The sequence below is a fragment of the Carassius auratus genome, unplaced genomic scaffold, assembly GCF_003368295.1.
Source record: "Carassius auratus strain Wakin unplaced genomic scaffold, ASM336829v1 scaf_tig00027515, whole genome shotgun sequence".
NCBI classification, from domain to species: domain Eukaryota; kingdom Metazoa; phylum Chordata; class Actinopteri; order Cypriniformes; family Cyprinidae; genus Carassius; species Carassius auratus.
Window position 1 is genome coordinate 10,265 of NW_020525600.1, and position 23,518 is coordinate 33,782.

The following is a 23,518-nucleotide window of genomic DNA, read 5'->3' on the forward strand; positions in this document are numbered from 1 at the left end:
AGATCAGACTCTGAATGAGTTCAGATATTCAGGAAGAATAAAGATTATGTAGTAGCATGACCATCACTACCTGATCATCTTAATTCTTAGTTTGTCTAGCTGTTATAACTGAGTTACAACAGCAAAGCAAAATGTAATGTTAAAACATCAAGGTTCAAGAACACAACTAAAGCAAACACTGACCACTGTAATGGTAACCAACAATTTACCCTGTTTGGGAACTTTAGGCGTCTTCAATAACTCTGTTTGGGGGGCCTTAAGACACAGCCTTTTGAACATGATGCCTGTATCATATCTATGTAAGCAACAAAAATGTTAATTTGTAAAAACATCAGCCATGTCATGTGCATGCATATAATGTTTCATGATCGCCAACTACTGGCCTGGCATGCATAACAGTATTCTTTAGCATAGTGTTTTTTTGTTTTTTGTCCAATTAAATCAATATTTTTATGTACATTTTACTTAATTTTTTCATGTTATTCTACTAATTTTTAATGATTATTTCTACTTAATTAAAATGTTTTAAATTTAATGAATAATATTGCTTGTAAAATTTTGACTCAATTTTACTGAATACATATAGGGAAACACTTTTTACAGTGAAGTCATTCCTTCCAAGTAGTGATAGGAAGATGAGGCCTCATGAAGCTGTAAGTTTTTCAGCCAAGTGGTTCACAAAAGGGTTAATTTCTGGAAACTTAATTTGCTCACAATACCACCTGGTGGCCAACATGTGTAAAAACAAGCAGATATATTACAGACAGAGGTGTAAAGTCCAGGGGTCAGAAAGTAAAAGTCCTGTCATATTTTTGTTCCACCCATGAATTCAGCAGCTGATATCACCAGAGGAACCGAGTCATTCCTTTCAAGTCACAAATGTGTCTCAAGTTAAATCCCAAGTCCTAAAAGAGTTAAAGTTAGTGAGGTAATTAGGTGACTAATTAATGATGATTGTGCATTAATGATTAACACCTGCTGATATTAAGAATTGCAGAGGATCGGATGATTTATTGTTTAAAATGATGCCACCATCATGGAGATCAGTGTTTTCTTTAGTTGGGCTCTTGACCCTTTTAATAAGTAATTTGCTTTTAAACACTTGCAATTGTGTAACATGGTAGATATTAACACAACGTTGAATAAAAAACTTGAAATAGCAAATTATACTGCCCTTTTATCATGTAAAACATTTAAATGATCTTCATGAGGGTGTTTCTCTTTGGTTTGTTACATGAGGTTCAATATTATTGTAATGCTTAAATATTGGGGGGAAAATTGTACAGGCTCAGGATTTCAGACATGAGCACTTATCATATGATCCTCAACAGTGGTTACAATAATTATCCATGCTACAGTGCATAATGGGAGTTTTTTACTCTGGTGTTACCCAGCATGCACTTCAGCTTGAAGCTTTTTTTTTTTTGTTGTCACCATCAGATTCATTTGCTGGGTCATGTTGTCTGTGCGTCTTATTAGGACAAGGTTTCAAAACTGTATATGCATTACATACATTATATTTCAAATTAATTATCAATATTAAACCAACGGTTCATTTGCATGTGGCAGTTCCACAATGTAGGCTATTTAAAAACTGAACATAAGGTATTTTTTTAGGTAAATAAACAGGCTGATGCCTTATAATTACTTCATCGTGCAAAAGCAGCTAGTAAGAGTTTGCTGCACTGCACTGATTGCACTGTTTTTTAACAGCACGTGCACTTTTGCAGAGAAATATCTAACACAAGAAGCCAAAGGTCAAGAGCCCAACTGAAGCAAACACTGATCTCCATGATGGTGGCATCATTTTAACCAATAAAACATCATCATCTGATCCTTTGTAACGCACAATAATGGCAGGTGTTCATCACTAATGCACAATCATCATTTAATTAGTCTCTTAATTATCTCATTGACTTTAACTATTTGATGACTTGGGATTTGACTTCAGACTCGTTTGTGACTTGAAAGGAATGACTTGGTTCCTCATCTGGTGAAATCAGCTGCTGAGTTCATGGGTGGAGCAAAAATATGGCAGGACTTTTACTCCATTCTGGTCCCTGGATTACCCACCTCTGGTCCGTGTTAACCATAAAACCCATGTATGTATTCTGTTTGTTTCCCTGCAGAATGATGATCTCAGTGCAAACAGGTATACAGCTCTTGACCCCAGGTCCAGATCTTCTGATCAGTACAACATGCTGACAGTAAGTGAAACATTAAAAACTGCACATGCAGAAGAGTTAGTGCATTCAAAAATCTTAAACTATATTCATATGATATAATTAATAATAAATATCTTTTTTTACATAGTCCCCCTTCCCATACCTGCTGTTCACCAGCTGGGCTCTTCTTAATTTGAGCATCAGTCAGTAAGTACTGTATAAGATCCTCAAGTTATTTTAATATCATCATCAATAAAGAAAAAATTGTCATCACTACTAGTAAATAATACTGAACAGCATTTTCATTCAGTTAGACCAGCAAGACCAGAAAAGTAATTTTACTATTAGTAAATACATTTATTTTTGTGCAAGTTTTTAACTTGTCTCATTTCTGTTGTAGCCACACAGCAAGCTGACATGGTAAGATTAAGCCCAAGTTAAAAAAAAAAAAAAAAAAACCTACTCCACTTTTGTGGCATCACAGGACTCCACATCTCCTGATGAAAATTAATGACTTTATGTATTCCCATTCTGAAGTGTAATTTCTCATAGCATTTGTATGAATTATGTTCAACAGTGTTGAAGCAATGTTTCAATTAAGTTATATGTTTTATTGTTGAGAAGAAATTATCTAATTTGCTGTGAGCTGTTGCAAGAAGTTTACATTCACTGTATTTGTGGCAGTAGATTGACTGTAATGTCCCTTTATTTCCTTTTTTAAATAGAACATAACATGCTAAAAAAAGCTCAATTTCCAGCATTCACTTTTGAATATTTGCTTAGTGTGCATATCAATTGTGTCAAAATGTAAATGTTTATATGTAAAATATATAAATAAGAACTTAATTTACAAATAAAACCTAATAATGTATTTAGTATGAACTATATATTTAAATGTCAGGAAATAGAAAAACAAATATATTTATACCCCACATAGCAACATTGTTTAGGCCCAGATCCGGCCCACATCTGGCACCCGTGGAAAGATGATCTGGCCCACATGCACCGTGGAATGATGGCACTTGAGTGGACCACTTCTGTTTTCCAGATTTGAGCCACAAGCAGGCCATAGCAATGCCACATGTCAGCCAAGAGTAAAGAAATTAACCAGAACTGGACCTTATCTGAGCCACAAAATCTGTGTATATTAAATATGGAGTAATTTCAGCCTTAATAAGCCCGTTAACAAACAGAATCACTGAAGGAAAGAAGAGAACAGAAAAAGAGATGAGCAGAAACACAAGAACTACAACTGACTTCAGCCACAACCTTAGATGAAATCAACTGAAGATAAAAGAAGACATTAAATCGCTTAATATCTCAGCAGAGGAGGATTGAACAAATCCACAAACAGCTTTACCAGCTTCACTTATTACTAACCAGACTGACTTTATTTATATTAGGCTATCTACAGTCTATCTACTAATCTACAAAAGTTTTTTATTGAGAATTAAGAGGTTTAATGTGTGTCACCATAACAGTGATTAGTGTTTCCATTAGTTGGGCTCTTAACTCTTATTATATATTTTGTCTTTTTTGAATGTGTGTTTGTTAAACACATTAGCAGCTTCAAAGAAAGCTAAAGTAACAAAGTATCAAGTGACTGCTGTTATCTGTTGATGGTTTTATAATCATCATGAAGCTCACTGATGTTTTTTTTTTTTTTATCTAACAATTATGTTGTTCCAATGATACATCCATATTACAAACCCTGTGTTTCTGCCGCATGAAATCCAGCAGTATTATAACAATCAGTTAAAATCTTTTAGCAAACATGAGCTTAAAAAAACAACAACCTTAAACTACTCTACCACACACAGATATAAACCATCAGCACATGAATCTCATTAATGGTGACAATCAAAAATATTTAGATAAACTGATCAATTCAGAACTTCACTGAAAAGCTACTAAGTCACAACAAAAACAACAGCAAAATATATAAGAAAATATTAAGAAATAAACAAAATAATAGGACACTTCAGCGGCATAATATATTCATGTTTTGGGAGTTTTGTACTATGTTAGTACCCAGCATGTATTGCAGCAAGGTACATTTGATTGTCACCATTGTTGAGTTTCATGTGCTTATTGTGGATGTTTGTGTGTGTCATAAAACCATCAATAGATAATAGCTGACACCTGACCTCAATTCACTTTAGCTTTCTTTGAAGTTGCAAATGTGTTTAACAAACACACCATCACAGAATCCAAAAGATAATATAAGAGTTAACTCTCTTGGCGCCACGGTCAAGTTTACTTGACAAGATGCGGCACTGAATAAAACGGCCGATTTTGTCAAATACAGTGTCAAATTTCATGCATCTTCCTCTGCACCAGATAGCAGACATGTAATATTTCATCTCTGACTGAAAAAAACGTCATGGTCCTATACAACATCTTCGAGCTAGAGCGCACTGAATCAGTGCGAATAAAAGCGGAGCTTGTGTGAGAGTGAGCCATTTTATCTGACCAATATTGTCAACGTCAGCGAGTATTGGCATTAGATTATTATTATTATCATTATTATTATTATCTAATGGCATCAATAAAGCTTCAATAAAGCCCCAATGAGGTGTTGGGACTTCTATTCGCGGACACTGATTCTGAAGGGAATCTGCATTTAGAAGATGACGGTGATACTGAAAGTGAAAGTATAGCCACCAAGCACAGATGGTGAATCCTTTGCCCAATGTAAATAAATGGTCCTTTGCCAAATGTCAGAGGTGTGAACAATGTTTGCCGGGGTCGGAGTGTTCATCGCAAAATTAGCAGGCGTGTTATTGTTGCGGGGACGAGGCGGGAGATTTTTACCGCGCTAGACATGTATATTTGTCTTCTGACCTCACCTCTCCGCAATCGCAGACACAGTATTGTAGTGGAGACATTGTCTAATGCCACTGGGTATGTTAGACGAGGTCGAAGTATTCATAGGACCGTTAGGAGGCAAGGTGGGGAGTCGCAATGACACTGAAACTGTGCACACTCGGCGAGTGCGCGAGGCAGATCTGGCCGCGCTGCTCATAGCAGAAGCAGAGGCGATGTGACACGGGGCATAGCTTTTGAACTAAACAGGTCTTGTCTACTTGTGTTTGTGTGTCATATGAATAATATATATGTGCCCCATACATGGAATCAGAGTGCCTGCTGCATGTAGTAAATTGAAAATCCCAACCGCTACATACATTTGTTTCTACCATTTATTAGTAATGATTTACACAGTTTGTTTACTACTTACTATTTACCTGAGCATTCAGAATTGTGCAATATAGCACACAGAAGGTGAGGGACATTTTTTGGGGGGAAAGAAGTGATGCATTTTATCATTTAAACATGTGACTTTTCATGAAAATTCTATAATTCAAGATGACGACCCCCATATGACGTCATAGTATGCAAATTAGATGGGAAAATAAAATCCCTACATAAACATTGGGTCATCCTTAATATTTTTATAATTTACAGAAAGTCTCTATCTTTTATACATTTTAAGATATAGCCTTTTGAAATTAAGATGTCAAAATCGAATGTTTTAGGAAAAAACCTCTGGCGCCTAAAGGGTTAAGAGTGCAACTAATGGAAACACTAATCGCTGTTATGGTGACACACATTAGATTTAAACCTCTGTTAATTCTCAATAAAAACTTTTGTAGATGTCTAACAGAAATAAAGTCAGTCTGGTTAGTAACAAGTGAAGTTGGTAAAGCTGTTTGTGGAGTTGTTTAATCCTCCTCTGGTGAGATCTCCAGAGATTTAATGTCTTCTTTTATCTTCAATTGATTTCATTTAAGGTTGTGGCTGAAGTAAGTTGTAGTTCTTTTGTTTCTGCTCATCTCTTTTTCTGTTTTCTTCTTTCCTTTGGTGATTCTGCTTGTTAACAGGCTTATTAAGGCTGAAATTACATATTTAATATACACAGATTTTGTGGCTCAGATAAGGTCCCAAGTGCCATTATTCCACGCCGCATGTGGGCCAGATCATCTTTCCACAGGTGCCAGATGTGGGCCGGATCTGGGCCGACACAATGTTGCTATGTGGGCTCTGTCAAGCTCCTGAAGTTTGCAGATGACACCACACTCTTCGGCCTCATTCAGGATGGTGACGAGTCTGCTTACAGACAGGAGGCTAAAGAGCTGACTGTCTGGTGCAGTCTTAACATACTGGAGCTCAAAAGTGTAGGTCAAGTCACATTTATTTATATAGCACTTTAAACAAAAAAGACAGCACTGTAACCAAAGTGGAGTCATTCAAGACCTGAAGTGTGACAATCATATAAACTCCATTGTGAAAAAGTTCCAGCAGAGGTTGTACTTCCTTCGCCAGCTGAGGAAGTTCAACCTGCTACAGGAGGTTTGCACACATCATACCTGTACATCATAATTGTCTATATTATATTTTGTTTGTGCTGTTTTGTTCATTGTCTATTTTGTCTATTTTTATATGATTCTTATTATTATCTGTGCCCTGTCATTCTGTTGCACTGTGGAGCTTCTGTCACTAAAACAATTCCTTGTTTGTGTAAACATACCTGGCAATAAAAGCTCATTCTGATTCTGATTCTTAGATTCTGACTTAGTCTTGTCAATGCTGAAGAAAACTACAGCCCTATGTTATTGCCTCTTTTTATTTGTAATAATTGCGTATGGTTGTCTGAAATCTTAATCCCATGCAAATCGTCCATGTCCATAATTTGTAAAGTAAAAATTCCCACACAAATGACCTACCATATTTCACCAAACACCATCTTGTTTGGTCTAGTTGTATTTAAAGATTGACATGAAAAGTTATTGCAGCACAAAACCATGAAATGTGTCAAAAAATCTGAAAAAGACCCAACTGCCAAACAGTTCAACTTTTATGAGGCTGCCCTTAAAAATTAAGGGAAATCAGTTGGAAGGAAAATAAAAAATAACTTGTCACCATAATTGTGGTCAGTATTTGCTTCATTTGGGCTCTTGAGCCTTTTAACGGTTTTGACAAGCTTGCTTCTAAGCAAATGCAATAGTGTTTTACAGCAAGCATTTGAGCAATGCAGAAATAAACTAAGAAATAACTTATGCTTTTGATGCTTGTTTGATTGTGGTTCAAAAGCATTACTACTAAAAAAAGTGATATTTTATTATACATTTCCAAAAATAATTATACATACTGCAGTGCATTATGGTAGTTTTTCATGTATTGCAACATTAAGCAATTTGTTGATTGTCACCATTGCAGAGATTCATATGCTGGTTCTTGATATCTGTGTGTGTCTAAAAAGCACTGGAGTTCAGTTTTTTTTTTTTTTTTTTAATGTGTTACACAGATTTAAAATCTATTCTCTGCAAACGTTGAAGTACTTTTTTTGTGTGCTGCAGTTCCACTGGGACAATTGTTCAAACTCTAAACTTCTGAAAAAACACATTATTCTCAATATAATCACCAGCTCATTATGCCTATATGTTTATTGTATACCGCTGATCTCTCGTCTCTACAGCATCACATATAGGGCTACAGAGAGAGACCTAGCACAACCAATCCAAACACTGATCTCCATGATGGTGGCATCATTTTAACCAATAAAACATCAACATCTGATCCTCTGCAATTCTCAATAATAACAGGTGTTTATCATTAATGCACAATCATCATTTAATTAGTCTCTTAATTATCTCATTAACTTTAACTCTTTGAGGACTGGGATTTGACTTGAGACTTGTTTGTGACTTGGAAGGAATGACTTGGTTCCTCCTCTGGTGAAATCAGCTGCTGTGTTCATGGGTGGAATAAACATATGGCAGGACTTTTACTTTCTGGCTCCTGGAATGTCCACCTCTGACTGAGAGAGAGTTGTCAACCTTGCTGTCTCTCACAAGGTTCACATGAACAAGATGATGACAAAAATGTATCAGTGTTATGTTTTTTTTTTTTTTTTTTTGCTACCGGTAAAAACTACAAAGCAAAATCCCCAGTGTTAATTTAAGACTCTGAGTGTGGACTCATAGAAACACTGAAGCAGTGTTAAAATTAATGAAATAATTAAGAAGTTAATTGAGTTATGATTGACCATTATTGAAGAAACCTGATGTTAACAAGCAGAATCACCAAACAAGAAAATCACAATGTGTGTGTCACCATTATAGTGGTCCCCGTAGAACCCCAAAAATCTGGATTCGGTGCATCCCTAATAGTTTTAGACGAAAATGTTTAGAAAATGAATGAAGATTTAAAGTTGTTGATATTTATTACCAAATTGCTATTAATTAGTCAAAAATTATAAAATGTGCAATTATTTACTTGGTTCATTGACAACATGCAGATATAATTTTTAATACATTATATGAAACTGATGTAACGTTTCTCACAGTTTAACTTCAGTTTAGTCTAATGGCATCATTGTGATGATGGCCTTGTTTCCACTATCTGCAGAAGGTGAAGTGTCATAACCATGTTCTATGTTCTTTAGAGTGTGAAAACCACAGTGCTGCTTTCATACTGATTATTTGTAGTGCTGTCACTGGTCATGAGTGTTGGTGAAACAGGTAAGTAGCTTTATTATCTTTCTTCAGATTAATTATCATCACATATATTTAGTGTATTTGTTGTATAGGCTAGATGTCTTACAGGGATTTTCTCGCAAACTCTAAGGTTCAAGGTCAAAAGTACAAGTGGTCTTATATGTTGGTTAAAAACACTTAGCTCAGAACTATTTTAGATATAAATATCTGTTTAAATTCTGATATCAAAGTGAAAATTCTAGTATCACTTTGTGCTTCAGTTGAGTTGAGTAAAATGTAAAAACTCAAAGCTTGAATTGTGTGTCAATGTGTGTTCTCTTAATATGTTTTCAATTAACTGTGTCTTTTCAACCATGAAAATGTTTCTTTAAGTAAATGTTACTTTAAAAATAATTTTTTTGAGACAACATGCCGCTGAATAATATATGATTCTGCAGGAGACCAGGGAGTAAATTTACCATCTTTCTTCTTCGTGTTTTTTTTTTTTTTTTTTTTTTTGTGTGTGTTTGCTTGCAGTGGCATGTTTTGTTTGTTGGTCAAAAAAAAAAAAAAAATGATTGCAAATGTTGATAATGACCAGTGAACAAAGAAAAATGAATATGTGCATGTTTTTATCTTGTGTTTAAGGCAAAGATCACATTTTATTTTCTCTCAGTCTTTATTTTCTTCTCTTTTCACTGGACAGGAAGAGGAAGGTGAGATCATGCAAGCTTAACATAGTGTGACTGGTTTAGAAACACTGTGGTCAAGCTGAGTCTGACTAAACTTCCACAAACATCAGCATCTAGATGAGAGTGATTACAAATAAAATTACAAATTACAAATAAAGACAACTTTAAAATGACCTTCAAATAAATAAAACTTCAGTGAATTAAACTGGTTCATGACAGCTGAAATAAGACACTACACTGTTTATTTGTTGTAGGAATTGCTATGCTGATGTCAGTCAGAATGGCTCCTCCCCTTGCTCTGATCTTTCTGCTCATGATTCACAGTGAGTCTCTGCAACACTTCAGAAACACGCAAAGCTATTTAGCATGAAGTTTTTATTTATTGTATTTGTTATTATTATTATTTATTTATTTTTTTTACAAAATCTGCTGCTATTTTGTTCCAAAAATGAATTCTGTGTTTCAGGGGTTTCTAGTACTGAATGGGGTGTGAATTACAGACCTTCACACATCTGTGCAATAAATGACTCTTCAGTGATAATGAGCTGAACTTATACATACCCTACTGGATATAAGATCAAGAAAGTGTTCTGGACCAAAAACCCTTTGAAGGTTAAAAAGCTCCGAGATCTGTCTGAGGATCCTGAATACAGTCAGAGGCTTCAGTATCTGGGAGATAAACAGAAGAACTGCACAATCAGACTGAGTCATGTGACACAGAAGGATTCACACATGTACTATTTCAGATTCATCACTAATAAAACTGATGGCACATGGTTTGGTAAACAGGGTGTAAATCTTACTGTCACAGGTGACTTTGATGAGGTTTCACTCTTCTGCTGTGCATTATGTTGAATAATAATCAGTGTATAACAGCAGCACTAGATATAATGTGTGTGTTGTGTTCAGATCTTCAGGTGGAGTCTCCTGAGACAGTGACAGAGGGAGATTCAGTCCGTCTGACATGTAAAAGCAGCTGCGCTCTGACTGACAGAGCAACATTCATCTGGTACAGAAACTCACAGCCATTAACTAAGAGAAGAGACAGAAACAATCAACTCCTGCTGCAGTCAGTCAGAAGAGAGGATGCAGGCAGATACAGCTGTGGTGTACAGGGACACACTTACATCTCTCCTGCTGTTCAGCTCAGTGTCACCTGTGAGTACAGACTCATTAGTTTTATGTATTTTATGTAACTTATGTTTATATTTGAAACCTCATGTTTGTTCTCTTTAGATCCACCAAAGAATGTCTCAGTGTCCATCAGTCCATCTGGTGAAATAGTGGAGGGAGATTCAGTGACTCTGATCTGCAGCAGTGATTCAAACCCTCCTGCTCTGAACTTCAGATGGTTTAAAGGAGAAATGTTTGTAGGATCTAGAAGAATCTACAACATCTCAAAGATCAGCTCTGATCACAGTGGAGAATACAAGTGCAAGTCCAGAAACAAACATGGAGAAAAATACTCTGATGCTGTGACTTTAAACATCATGTGTAAGTTAATGATGCTTCATTGACTGGTATCAAACAGATTAGTGGGTTAACCATTTTAAAACATGAATGTGACTCTTCATATGTCTGTTTTAGATGCACCCAGGAATGTCTCCGTGTTCATAAATGGATCAGGTGAAATAGTGGAAGGAGATTCAGTGACTCTGATCTGCAGCAGTGATTCAAACCCACCTGCTCTGAACTTCAGCTGGTTTAAGGAGTTAAGGAATCAAATCTCCTCTGTTGGATCTGGACAGAGTTTCAGTGCACTACAGAGTGGACGCTTCTACTGTGAGGCTCACAATCAACACGGATCTCAGCGATCAGATGCTGTTACTGTCACTGTTAAAGGTAGAGCATCTAATTTAGTTGCATCACTCCATCACTCAAGTGAAGCAAATTAATCTGTTCACGTATAATTTTTTTGTCTCTGTTGTAGGAAGTCTGATGTTGTACATATCCGTTGTAGTGATTTGTGGAGCTGCAGTTATCATCACAATGTTGCTGATTTGGTAAGACATGTAATATTTGATCGCAGGCACTTAACCTCATTTATAACCATAAGTAAGTAAAAATAAATAAAAATAAAACAAAAAAAAGTTGTTGGAAAGCTTTCAACAAATGTTACATTTATTGGAAGATTTGTTTTTCCATCTTAGAAATAAAAGGAGAATAATTTAAAGGCTGACAAATGAAATATTATGTTATCCTAGAAATGCATTATTGTTCAATATTGTAAATCCAATATTGTTCTAATACAACATATTCATTCTGTACTCTTTTATATAACATGTATTCTTGTTAAGGAGAAGCATCGTAAAAAAGAGAAAAGACAAACTCAAAACTAAGGTGAGCAAAATTATTTTATCAATAGTCTCATCAGTATAACTGAAACAATGAATCTCAATTAATGAAATCTTCAAGCAAAAAAAAAAAAAAAAAAAAAGGTGATAAAATAAAATATAAAAGCATATACTTATTAATTATGCTTGACCTTCAGTAAACTGTGAATTATCCTACTGGGCAAAGTTACGTCCAGTGGACATCCACTGAGGAAGCAAATTATTTTTTTTACTGAAAGTGTTCTGTATGTCCAATATAGACGTTCATGGAACCTCTGTACAAGGTTAAAAACTAGTTCAACTGTGGTCAGTGGTCAGTTTTCATTTAAATGATCATTTATACATAATTTATACTGTTTTTGGATCAAAAAAATAGTTTAAAATGTGAACACAGAACAGCGTTATTAGTCTTAGAATGTTTAATTACTTTGGCACCAATAGCCTCGTGGGCAACATGCAGACATGTAGAACCATTATGCTTCAGGTTTCCAGAGTTCTAGTCCCAGTTTGTGGACTCTCCTGATCCTCTGCACTTTCACATGGTTTCCTGTCCACTTACAGTCACATTGAAATAAAAGCATAAAATGCTTACAAAACCAAAATTTAAGTATAAATCCTCTGACAAGAACTGATTTGTGTAACATTGTGATAATATCTAGATCATGATGACAATCAGACATGTCCTTCAGCTGAAAAAGAAGTTTCCGAAGAAGTTGAATGTTTAAAATTGAAATTAATCTGCTTGTGAAGAAAGTGAACATTGAACAAAACTGAGCTCCGATCTTGATAATTATGATGATCCGACAAGTCCCTCAACCACATTACTCTTGGAGGGACCTGGAAATGATTTTGGTGTTCTCTGACAATCTGCATAATGAGCTGCACTTGTTCGTCTGTTAATGAGAGGAGACCATTGCACTCTTGGATAAATGCAATATCTCTATCTTACATTTGCATTCATTTAGGAAGTCCTGTCAGAGATCTAGAATACATTTGCGAGTGTTCTGCCATTGTCGTGACATGTTGCCAAGTATGGTAAACCATATTTAGAATTTGTACGCAAACACACACACACATACACACGCGCGTGCACGCACACGCACGCACACACAGTGAACAAAAACCCTGAATAGTAGACAGCCATTTCATATAGCAGGTAGATGTTTATTATTGATGTTTTATTGCCCTAAAAAAGTATTCTTGTAAAACTGGGGTTGAACCATGATATCACATGGACTATGGACTACTTAATGATGTTCTTACTATGTTTCTGGGTCTGGGAACATGTCAATTGCATTGCACTCTCTATGGAGGGTCAGAAATCTCTCAGATTTTATAAACAATATCTACATTTGTTCTTAAGATGAATGGAGGTCTTACGGGTTTGGAATGATATGAAAGTTAATAATGATAATTGATGACATAATACATTTTTGGGTGAACAACACTTTAATGTTCAAACTGTCCTCTATTTCTGTGCCAAATTTAAAAACTTTCGCACAAGTGGTTATTTGTTCTGCCACAGTCTTAAGAGAGCGGAAGAAGAACACCAACTTATAAAATAGGTGCCCAAGCACCTTCGCATTGATTGGATTACAGTTATTGACTCGTACTACAAGTGATAAAATGGACCCTAACAAAACACAAAACTAGAGATAAATCAGATAGGAAGGATAACACGTTTTCTCTTGCTGTTGGCTGTCCAGTGCACTTCTTATCACTTTCACTAACACCAAAGCAGGTGAAGCTGAGTTACAATCACTTCTGCTTTCTAATTGGACAGACTGATTTCCCATGAGTTTAATTGACTTAGTGTTAAACTGTGATGATTAAGTGCTCCCTTTAATTTTGAGCAGTGTAGTATGAGTCTGAATGCAGTTGTGAGTTGTTTATAAGGTTACTTGTTTAGTCTCTACTAATGTCAAAGATGAATCGTTCCAGACCTGATGATGACCGATATAAAGTATCTGATGTATCTGATTCAAGTTATTGATAGCTAATCCATTGGTGTGGATGCTAATCTGGTTATTGTTATAGATATCATTATAGTTAACAATCATTGGTATTTTTTTCTTATTCAGTTTGGTCTCTATTCTGTTTTTTCTTCAATGTCAAAGATAAATCATTCAAGACCTGATGATGACCAATATAAAGTATCTGATGTTGAGATGACTGAAGATCTGTATGAGAATGTAAGTTATCATTATCTAGTCCATTGGTGTCAATGCTAATATGGTTATTGTTATAGATATCATTATAGTTAACAATCGTTGGTAAATTTTTTAATCAGTTTTCCCTCTGTTTTTTTCTTCTATGGGAAAGTTGAATCATTCAAGACCTGATGATGACAGATATAAAGTATCTGATGTTGAGATGACTGAAGATCTGTATGAGAATGTAAGTTGTTGTAAGCTGTGGACACTAATAAGTACTAATAACCGTTGGTCAATTTTTGATTCAGTTTTCTTTCTATTCTGTTATTTCTTTAATGGCAAAGATGAATCATTTGAGACCTCATGATGATATACTTAAAGTTACTGACATTGAGTCGACTGAACCTGTGTTTGAGAATGTAATGGTAAGTGATTTCACTCTTGATATCAATTGTCTACTGACTAAGTATATGATGCACACAATATGATTCACTGTTTAAGATCAAGTAATCTAGTGAAGTTATTTTATACTGACAAGAAATTTGAATTATTAATGTAGTAATTTACTTTCTTTCAGAGTAGCAGGCCGTAGTGTTTGGGACACTTGTCAAAACATTTTATATACATTTTTTTTCTGTCTCTCTGTGTGTGGATCCCTTAATGATTGACAGTAGTGTCTTGATTTACATAAATTAATTTAGCAGTTTACCCTTTGCAAAAAGCTTGATTAACAGGACCAGTCATAACCCCAAATCCAATTTTGTCTGACAAACGAATAAGACAGGAGGGTAGATTAACTTTGGTGAAAATTGTGTGTATTGACATCTTTCTGCAGTTGAAATAAAATATGTCCTGATGTTCATTCATGTTTATTTTGTGCTATAAGTAAATATGAAAAGATGATCGGTTCACATGCTGCTTGAACTGAGGCAAAAAATCTGTTACGGCACATTAAAGACCCACAAAATGGTATTTATTGTTTAAATCCCTTACAAATGTGAAATTTGATAGCTGAGCCTTTGTTTCATACCAGAAGTAAACAGCTTTGCCTTGTCTGTCGGTGTGTAGTCAATTCCCTTTTCGTTCTGCAATGCATTTTTCACTGCACGGGAACATGTAGTGTGAGAGCAGCATGACTTGTCAGACATAGCAACAGTAACTAAGGAGGATCAATTGGTTTTATCCATAATGATTCACAAATGATGAGCATTAAAGATACTGTAATTTTATTAAATTCCATTTGAATTATGAAAACAATCTTAATTTGTAACAAACAAACAAATTAAAAATAATATAAACATGTATGATCTCATTGTATGTATATCTTTAAAGAATATACTATATACAGTGCATTGCCTTTCTATTAAACTGTACTGTCATACTGCAACTTGTTTCCAGTCTTTGCTTTGTATTTACATGCATTTGATCAGCAGAGGTTCTCAGTTGAAACACTGAATCATTTTACAAAGCAATTGGTTTAGTTGATTTATTTCAGAAAAGTTCCTTTCTCATGTCAGTAGTCTTGTCACAATGAATAGAAAAACCAAGCGTTTTTAAGGGATGGTTCACCCAAAAATCATAATTATGTCATTAATAACTCACCCTCGTTCCAAACCAGTGAGACCTCCATTTATCTTCTGAACACAGTTTAAGATATTTTAGATTTAGTCTGAGAGCTCTCAGTCCCTCCATTGAAACTGTGTGAACGGTCTACTGTCCATGTCCAGAAAGGTAAGAAAAACATCATCAAAGTAATCAATGTGACATCACAGGGTCAATTTGAATAGTTTGAACCATCGAAAATACATTTTGTTCCAAAAATAGAAAAAACGAATACTTCCGTGTCTGTTGTGAGAGAGTTCAAAACAAAGCAGTTTGTGATATTCGGTTCGCGAAACGTATCATTGGATGTAACCGGATCTTCTTGAACCAGTTCACCAAATCGAACTGAATCATTTTAAACGGTTCGCGTCTCCAATACGCATTAATCCACAAATGACTTAAGCTCTTAACTTTTTTTTAATGTGGCTGACACTCCCTGTGAGTTCAAACAAACCAATATCCTGGAGTAATTCATTTACTCAAACAATACACTGACTGAACTGCTGTGAAGGGAGAATAGAAGATGAACACTGAGCCGAGCCAGATAACAAACAAAAGACTGACTCGTCCTCGGGTCGAGAACCGTTTCTGTCAGACGTGTCCGATTCGAGAACTGAGGAGCTGATGATACTGCGCATGTGTGATTCAGTGTGAAGCAGACTGACACACAGAGCGTCTGAACTGAATTTATTCTTTTGGTGATTGATTCTGAACTGATTCTGTGCTAGTGTTATGAGCACGGGTAAACTGAAGGCTGAATCAAGAGCAATCATCGCCAATGACGGCAATTACGTTGAGTGCAAAAGAACCGGTGAACTGTTTTCTTCAACCGGTTTATTGAATCAAACTGTCCGAAATAACTACTGGTGATCCTAAAACCGATGTAACCGGTTGTTGACTCGTGAACGAGTCAATGTTTTGTTCATTATCTGGCTCGGCTCGGTGTTCATCTTCAGTTCTCTCTTCACAGCAGTTCATTCAGTGTACTGTTTGAGTAAATGAATTAGTCCGGGATATTGTTTTGTTTGAACTCCGAGGCAGTGTCAGCCACATTAAAAAAGTGAACAGCTTTTCATTTGTGTCATTTGTGGATAAATGTGTATTGGAGACGTGAACCGTATAAAACAATTAAGTTTGATTTGCTGAACTGGTTCAAAAAGATCTGGTTACATCGAATGATTTGTTCGCTAACTGGATATCACAAACTGGTTTGTTTTTAACTCATAGTTTTTGCTATTTTTAGACCAAAATGTATTTTCGATGCTTAAAAAAATTCTGACACTCTGATGTCACATGGACTACTTTGATGATGTTTTTCTGACCTTTCTGGACATGGAGAGTATACCGTACACACAGCTTCAATGGAGGGACTGAGAGCTCTCGGACTAAATCTAAAATATCTTAAAATCTGTTCCAAAGATAAATGGAAGTCTTACTGGTTTGGAACAACATGAGGGTGAGTTATTAATGACATAATTGAGATTTTTGGGTGAACTATCCCTTTAACTCCCTCTCACAGGCACCATAGTTTTGCCCCTACTGGTCAAAAAAGCAACTGCATGTTCAAAAATAGAATAGAAAACTAAAGAGCAAAAAGTTGATGCGGAAGCAGGAAAATTTGAATAAACGAATAATGAAGCTGATAATAGAGATGGCTGACTATGACATGATTAATCTGGAGCTGCAAGCTTTAACAGATGAACTAGAATTGTTAAAATTTAAGGCTCCAGCCAAAAGAAGAGTTTCAAATATATGTCTTTGATCACACATATTGTTCCCCCATAGCTATAGGTGTTGTTGTTGTTTTTTTGTGGTTTGAAGTTGCTATGTGCTTTGCTTGTTCAGAAAATAGAAAAATGTAGATGATGCATTTTGCAACAAACTTGCAGAATGGAAACTCTACCTAGCTGTGCTGTTTTTGCTATGCTAACATGCAGGTGTGACCTTGTGGTTAACAAGGCATACTCGCATGCTTGAAAGGTGCTATGGATGGTTTTTATATGACCAGTTATGTGTGGCTAACCCTGCAATTTTTCCACTCTGAACTTTTGACACTCTGTATGGACTCAGATGAAGGTGATGTATGATGTGTGTATGAATACATGTGGTTACCACATAACTGGTGTTGAGTTCGTGGCCGTAGTCTGTGGTGAAGACCCACTTGCTGTTTCATATTTTTATTGTTTATGAGTAGGGCTGTTAAATGATTAACATTTTTTATCAAATTAATCAGAATTTTCAGTGGATTAACCAGGATTAATCACGATTTGCAATTACACCTGAATCCTAAACATTTTTTTTCTGAAATGCATACCAAAAGATAAATAACAGGACACAGTTACATAATTTTCATGTATTGATTCATCAATATGTGGTTCTTTTTTTCTGAATTTCAAAAGTTTAACATTTACTTAGATCAAATTTACCTGAGCACTATATCAAACCATGCCATTTAACTACAGATAGTGTAAGAGTTTTAGGTGAACCAGTGGTTAAATATAGCCACATATCTATGAAATTATGCATAGAGAAACTCGAAAGAATGAACTCAGAAACACAAACATGCGCCACCATCACATAAGCAGCACTCTGGGCACTCTTGTTTGGGAGGTGTTCATTTGCTCTGCCACAATACTTTAGGATCGATATTTTCACGTTCTGAAGGCTTCAAGTGCCAGTAAAACCAAGTAAAAATGCATATGCTTTTCCAAACAGCTGTAATTTTCGCTGCATTGCATGTAGGCGTTCTGCGCATGCGCAATGTGAAACACAGGACGCTATAACAGGAAGAAGCTCCAGCGTATCAACTACCAAAGTCGTCTCTGTTTATCGAGCTTGGCATGAATGTATTTGAGAGTAACTGGGGTAAAACCTTAAGCTTTTTCTGTGTTTTCGTTGAGGCGCTCGCCGCTGTTTTTTAATTGAGAATTCAGAGATCGACGAGACTTGAATAATTTGTCACACTGTGCATGCATGAAATGCGTTAAAAAATTTGACGTATTTAACAACAAACAACTAATTAACGTCGTTAACGCGCTATTTTTGACAGCCCTATTTATGAGTTATTGTCTATAACTAAAACTTTATTACCTGCCATGAATATTTGAAAGCACTTAGCTTAGCCCATTCATTCAATATGGGCCAATCAGAGAAGCTACCAAACACCTCCACGTTTTCCCTATTTAAATACAGTTACTCGCGTAGTGTAACTCGACCTAGGACGGTAACACAAAACAAAACGTTGCGCTTTTCTAAGCGTGTAAAATGGATAACTATATTGTGTGGCAGAATACCATGGCAAGTGCTTGTAAGCACTTTGTCTTGGCACAGTAATAACCTCACTAGAGGGAGCGGGGCCGGTGAGAGGATTTTTCACCAGTGAAGATATGTGCTTTTTTATTTTCACAGCCTCTCTTTCGACTCCTATTGGTCGAAGGGGAAACTGCATGTCCAAATGTTCTTTTCCGTTTTTAATAGATTTTTTTTTTTTTTATTCAAGGAGGTCTGTAACCAGCAACATTCGTAATGATGACTGTGGCATGTTTTACAACCTCTCTTTTTACACTTACTTACAGAAAAGAGAATTTAATTTCCAAAATTAACTTTATTTTTGTAATAGCCTTTTTTTCTTTAGGGAAACAAAAATGAAACCAGTTTAATTCAAGAAAGTGGACAACTTTCTCAACTTGTAATTCTCTTACTGTTTGAATAAGGAACGTCTCAGGTTACAAATGTAACACTGCATCCTCTAGGGGCCGCAATGGGGAACACTTTGTTGTGACCCGTGTCTGAAGCATACATTGAAAAAACACCAACTAGTTGGCAGGCTACAGCTTCTGACATCACTACCGGTGCGACCATAAAAAGGCACCGTGAGAACATGCCATTCACTTCTTCGTCTGAAGCTTGCGTCCGATGCATGGCAGGGAGCTAGAGGATGCAGTGTCTCATTCTCTACTCAGGGATCCATGGTTACATTCATAAACTGAGAGTTTATCATGCTTGTCAGAATCATGCCGAACACTAAGTACCAACTCTACCATTCTCATGGGAGTTGCCCTTGGGACGTTTAGACGGCTGTCTGTGACAGTACCCCTTACAGCCAAAGGCCTAAGCTACATTCCCAACTTAATGGTTAGCCCTCAGCATATAGGATTTTAGAAAGAACGCAGAATACTAGCGTGCAAACTTACCAGAGTGTGGATTTCAGAAAGTGTGCAAAGACTTCACATAGCATGGAATTTCAAATACTGTTCTAAGGAGGGGCTATCGTGGCACTCTGATAGAGCAGCTCATAGATGGAATGTTGCATCTCAAAACCGTATGTTTGAGAGTCATCAACTCGATATATTGAAAAAATACTGGAGTGCTCTGGGGAAAAAGCAGAGAGCTCAGCCTCATATGAGAGGAGAACTCAGAGCTCAGAGTAGCGCGCTCATAGGCAACCCTTTTTTGGAAAAAAGGGGAGCGATGCTAAATTACCACGAGAATCATGCAAATAGCCCCTCATGTTGAGGGAAGTGATGCTTGGAGTGTATAAATAAATACACACTGGCTGAATGGAGCCCAAGGAACCAAGGTCTAATCATCTCAAGAAAGGGAATGAGGTGGAGCATGTAACCATTACTATACAGGATTTCAGAAAGTGCGCAGAGACTTGAGTGCACACTTACAACTTACGTGGATTTTAGGAAGTGTGCAAAGTGTTCACGTGCACACTGACCACCATGTGGTTTTGAGTGCATAAAGCTTAGCATGCGTACCTAAAGGTTCCTAAGCATCGCAGAGGCGCTGAATTCTTATATTCAGAAACAGAGAGAGAGAGAGAGAGAGAGATAAAGATTCACTAAATACATGAAAATGCAAGCTCAATATTTTAGTTCCATCTGAGTAACACAATGGCTTAATCCTTTCGAGTCGATTAATTATGTATTGTGTAATTGCGTTATGAGTCATTTTCTGCTGATAACCCCAAAAATAACTTAAATTACACTTTCGGTTTTGATCGTACAGATAAGAGCAATACATGAATCAAATCTTTAAAGGGTCTACATTTTCTTGTGTACAGACATAATAACAACAAAACTTTGAGCATGTATAAAATAAAGATAACAAACAGCCTTTGTCTGTGCTGATCTTCATTTACAAGCGCATCATTAAAATAACTATAATTCAGTGAATACTCAATGAAGAGACATCAGAGATATATCTATAGAAACTTGATATGTCTACTTTAAAACTAAACAAGTGCTGCTGAAATCATAATATAAAATTAACAACACACCAGTGTTTTTGTTGTTGTTTGTTTGTTGTCTTTGGACCAAAATATCATTTAGTTTAAGTCATATTTTAGTCATCTGACTTTTTTTAAAGTTTTAGTCAAGTTTTAGTCAGTTTTAGCAAGTTGGAGCTAAACTCTGCAGGACACATATTTATTTGTGCTATTTATACCATGTTTAAGTATCTTTCAAGCTTGTAGGTGTCCAGGTACAGAAACAGAATAATCAAATGTAAAATAGCACTGTATAGTATTCACTGTAAAAATTAAATATACAGTCAAAACTACATTTATTCAGACACCTCCAACATTTCTCACATTATCACAGTTTATTTGCTATAGTTTAAAAAATGGAAATAACGTGACAATAACTCAGAGTTAAACTTTGTCAGAACAAATTCATCTTGATATCGTCAGATAACTTTGATAGAAATGTATGTAATTGATTACATTCAAACTAAAATTCAGACAACTGTTTGTACAGCTACATACAACTGACAATATTTACACATCTTATATTAACTATCAATAGTTTGTCCACCAATTATCAAGCAATTCTTAACTTTGTTCAGTCTTTTGTGTGAAAATCTTGCATTATCAATTAAATAAATAAACATTTAAGCATAACATGGTCAGGTCAAAGTGTCTGAATAATTTTTGGTCCCAATTATTTTAGCAGTTTTGCTGGAAGTACACTGAAGAATTTTAGGGTATAATATGTCACAGTTTACTTTATTTTCCTATACTCAGACAATTGAACTATAGTGTTCAGCACCCACTATAAAACAGGTAGCATCGGTTGTCGTATCACCAGTAGTGATGTTAAGTTCGGTTCTTTTCGGCGAACCGGTTCTTTTGTATGAGGTTCAATTTGCGCCAAAATTATGTTGACATGCTGTCTGTCTATGCTATGTGTCGTCTCAACTTACTCCTGTCATCTGTCCTTGCTGTTTGACTGCGTCGTCTTGCATGTCAATGCTGCATGTTTCATGACTATGTGTTTTTTCATTCTGTTGTTACTATGCATCGTTTCCCTCTGTCGTTACTATGTGTCGTCTTCCATGTCTATGCTATGCGTTGTTTCCCTCTGTCAATACTATGTGTCGACATGGAAGACGACACGTACTAGTACGATGTACATTTTAGGATCCTCAGACCTCAGTCATTAAATGAAAAGGCATCATGCCTCAGACTAAAAGGTCATTGGACAAAATGGCATCGCGCCTCTGACTGAAAAGCTTTAGGTCTCAGGAAAAACGAAGTCAGGTGTCAGGTCTCATACAATTAGGCAACACACGAAACTGAATCAGGTGGAGTATCGCGATCTGGCTATATAAGCACGTGTTTGCCACAGGAGAATATATATATATATATATATATATATATATATATATATATACATACACAGGGCCTGAAATTAACACCCGACCACGCGCCAAATGCGGGTGAATTTTGCAATTGGCGGGTAAAACTGTCAATCTACCTGCCACATTGGCGGGTAGCCAATGAGAATTGAGTGATTCATTAGTTATTATTTTTTGCGTCTGTTGTTTTTTTTTTGTTTTTTTAAGTCCGCCATTTCGTTGGATTTTAGCTCAAATTGTGCCGGCACATTACTGGGGTAAAGAGGCCAGCTGAAACGAACAACCAACAAAAAGATGAGGATGAGTCAAAGAAAAGTAAAAGACAATGTTTTAATTCAAAGTGGACAATTGGCAACAATGGCAAGGTTCATGAGTGGCTGATTTATGACAGCAGTACAGACGAAATGTACTGCAGTGACTGCCGTATGTATGGCTCAGAGAAAGCGAAGTCAAATCCTTTTGTAATCGGGACTAAAAACTTAAAATTAGAAGCAATTAAGGACCACGAGTCATCAAAAAGCCACCTACACACAATAAGTTGCAAAAAGTGCAAAGACTGCACTTCCGGAGGAGACCGCTGCGGTCAAGGCACTGACGTCCATGAAAGCAGCGCAGTTTGAGAGGATGCGACTCTTGTTTCGGAACGTTCACGCGATCGGCAAGAAGATGAGGCCCTTCTCTGACTACGTTTGGATGTGCGAGTAAGTATTAAACTGTTGGTGAGATGGGATGAGATGGGATAAAGCAAAGCTTACGTTGGTTATGGTACAATGACAGTTACACAGATCAGATGTGTGTGCGTGCGTATGTTGGGAGTTGGGAACCAGTGAGAAAATGTCCGGTACCCGTAAGTTTACCAATAATATTAATATTAATTTAGTTCTGCTTATAAGTAATATTAATATTAATTTAGTTCTGCTTAATTGTTCCTGAAGGCTGTAATTAACAGTCTCTATGACTAAATCAGCCATCAACACAGCCGTGTGTGATTTGTTTACATATGGGCTACGGTAACTTAGGTAACTGTGTGTGTGTGTGTGTGTGTGTGTGTGTGTGTGTGTGTGTGTGTGTGTGTGTGTGTACCCGTTTTTCTATCCCGGTGGGGACCTCAACCTGAATCCACACAGACTGATGGGGACGCGAGTCGTGTCACAGTGGGGACCTAAATAGAGGTCCCCATGGGTACACAAGCTTATAAATCATACAGAATGAGTTTTTTTGGAAATGTAAAAATGCAGAAAGTTTTCTGTGATGGGTATGGTTAGTTTAAGGAGATAGAATATATCGTTCGTACAGTATAAAAACTATTAAGTCTATGGAGAGTCCCCACAAAGATAGTGAACCAGATGTGTGTGTGTGTGTACGTGCGTGCATGCGCTGACATGCATGTGTTATCAAGCTAACTGTGAATTGTCATTGTTTCTGTAGGGTGATGAACAGAAAGGGTTAGCTGTA

The 23,518-nt window shown here is 36.3% G+C and overlaps 1 pseudogene; it reads left to right on the forward strand.

Moving 5' to 3' along the window:
* The first annotated feature begins 8,667 nt into the window (after nt 1-8,667).
* Nucleotides 8,668-23,513, forward strand: LOC113079241 (B-cell receptor CD22-like; annotated as a pseudogene).
* The last annotated feature ends 5 nt before the right edge of the window (nt 23,514-23,518 follow it).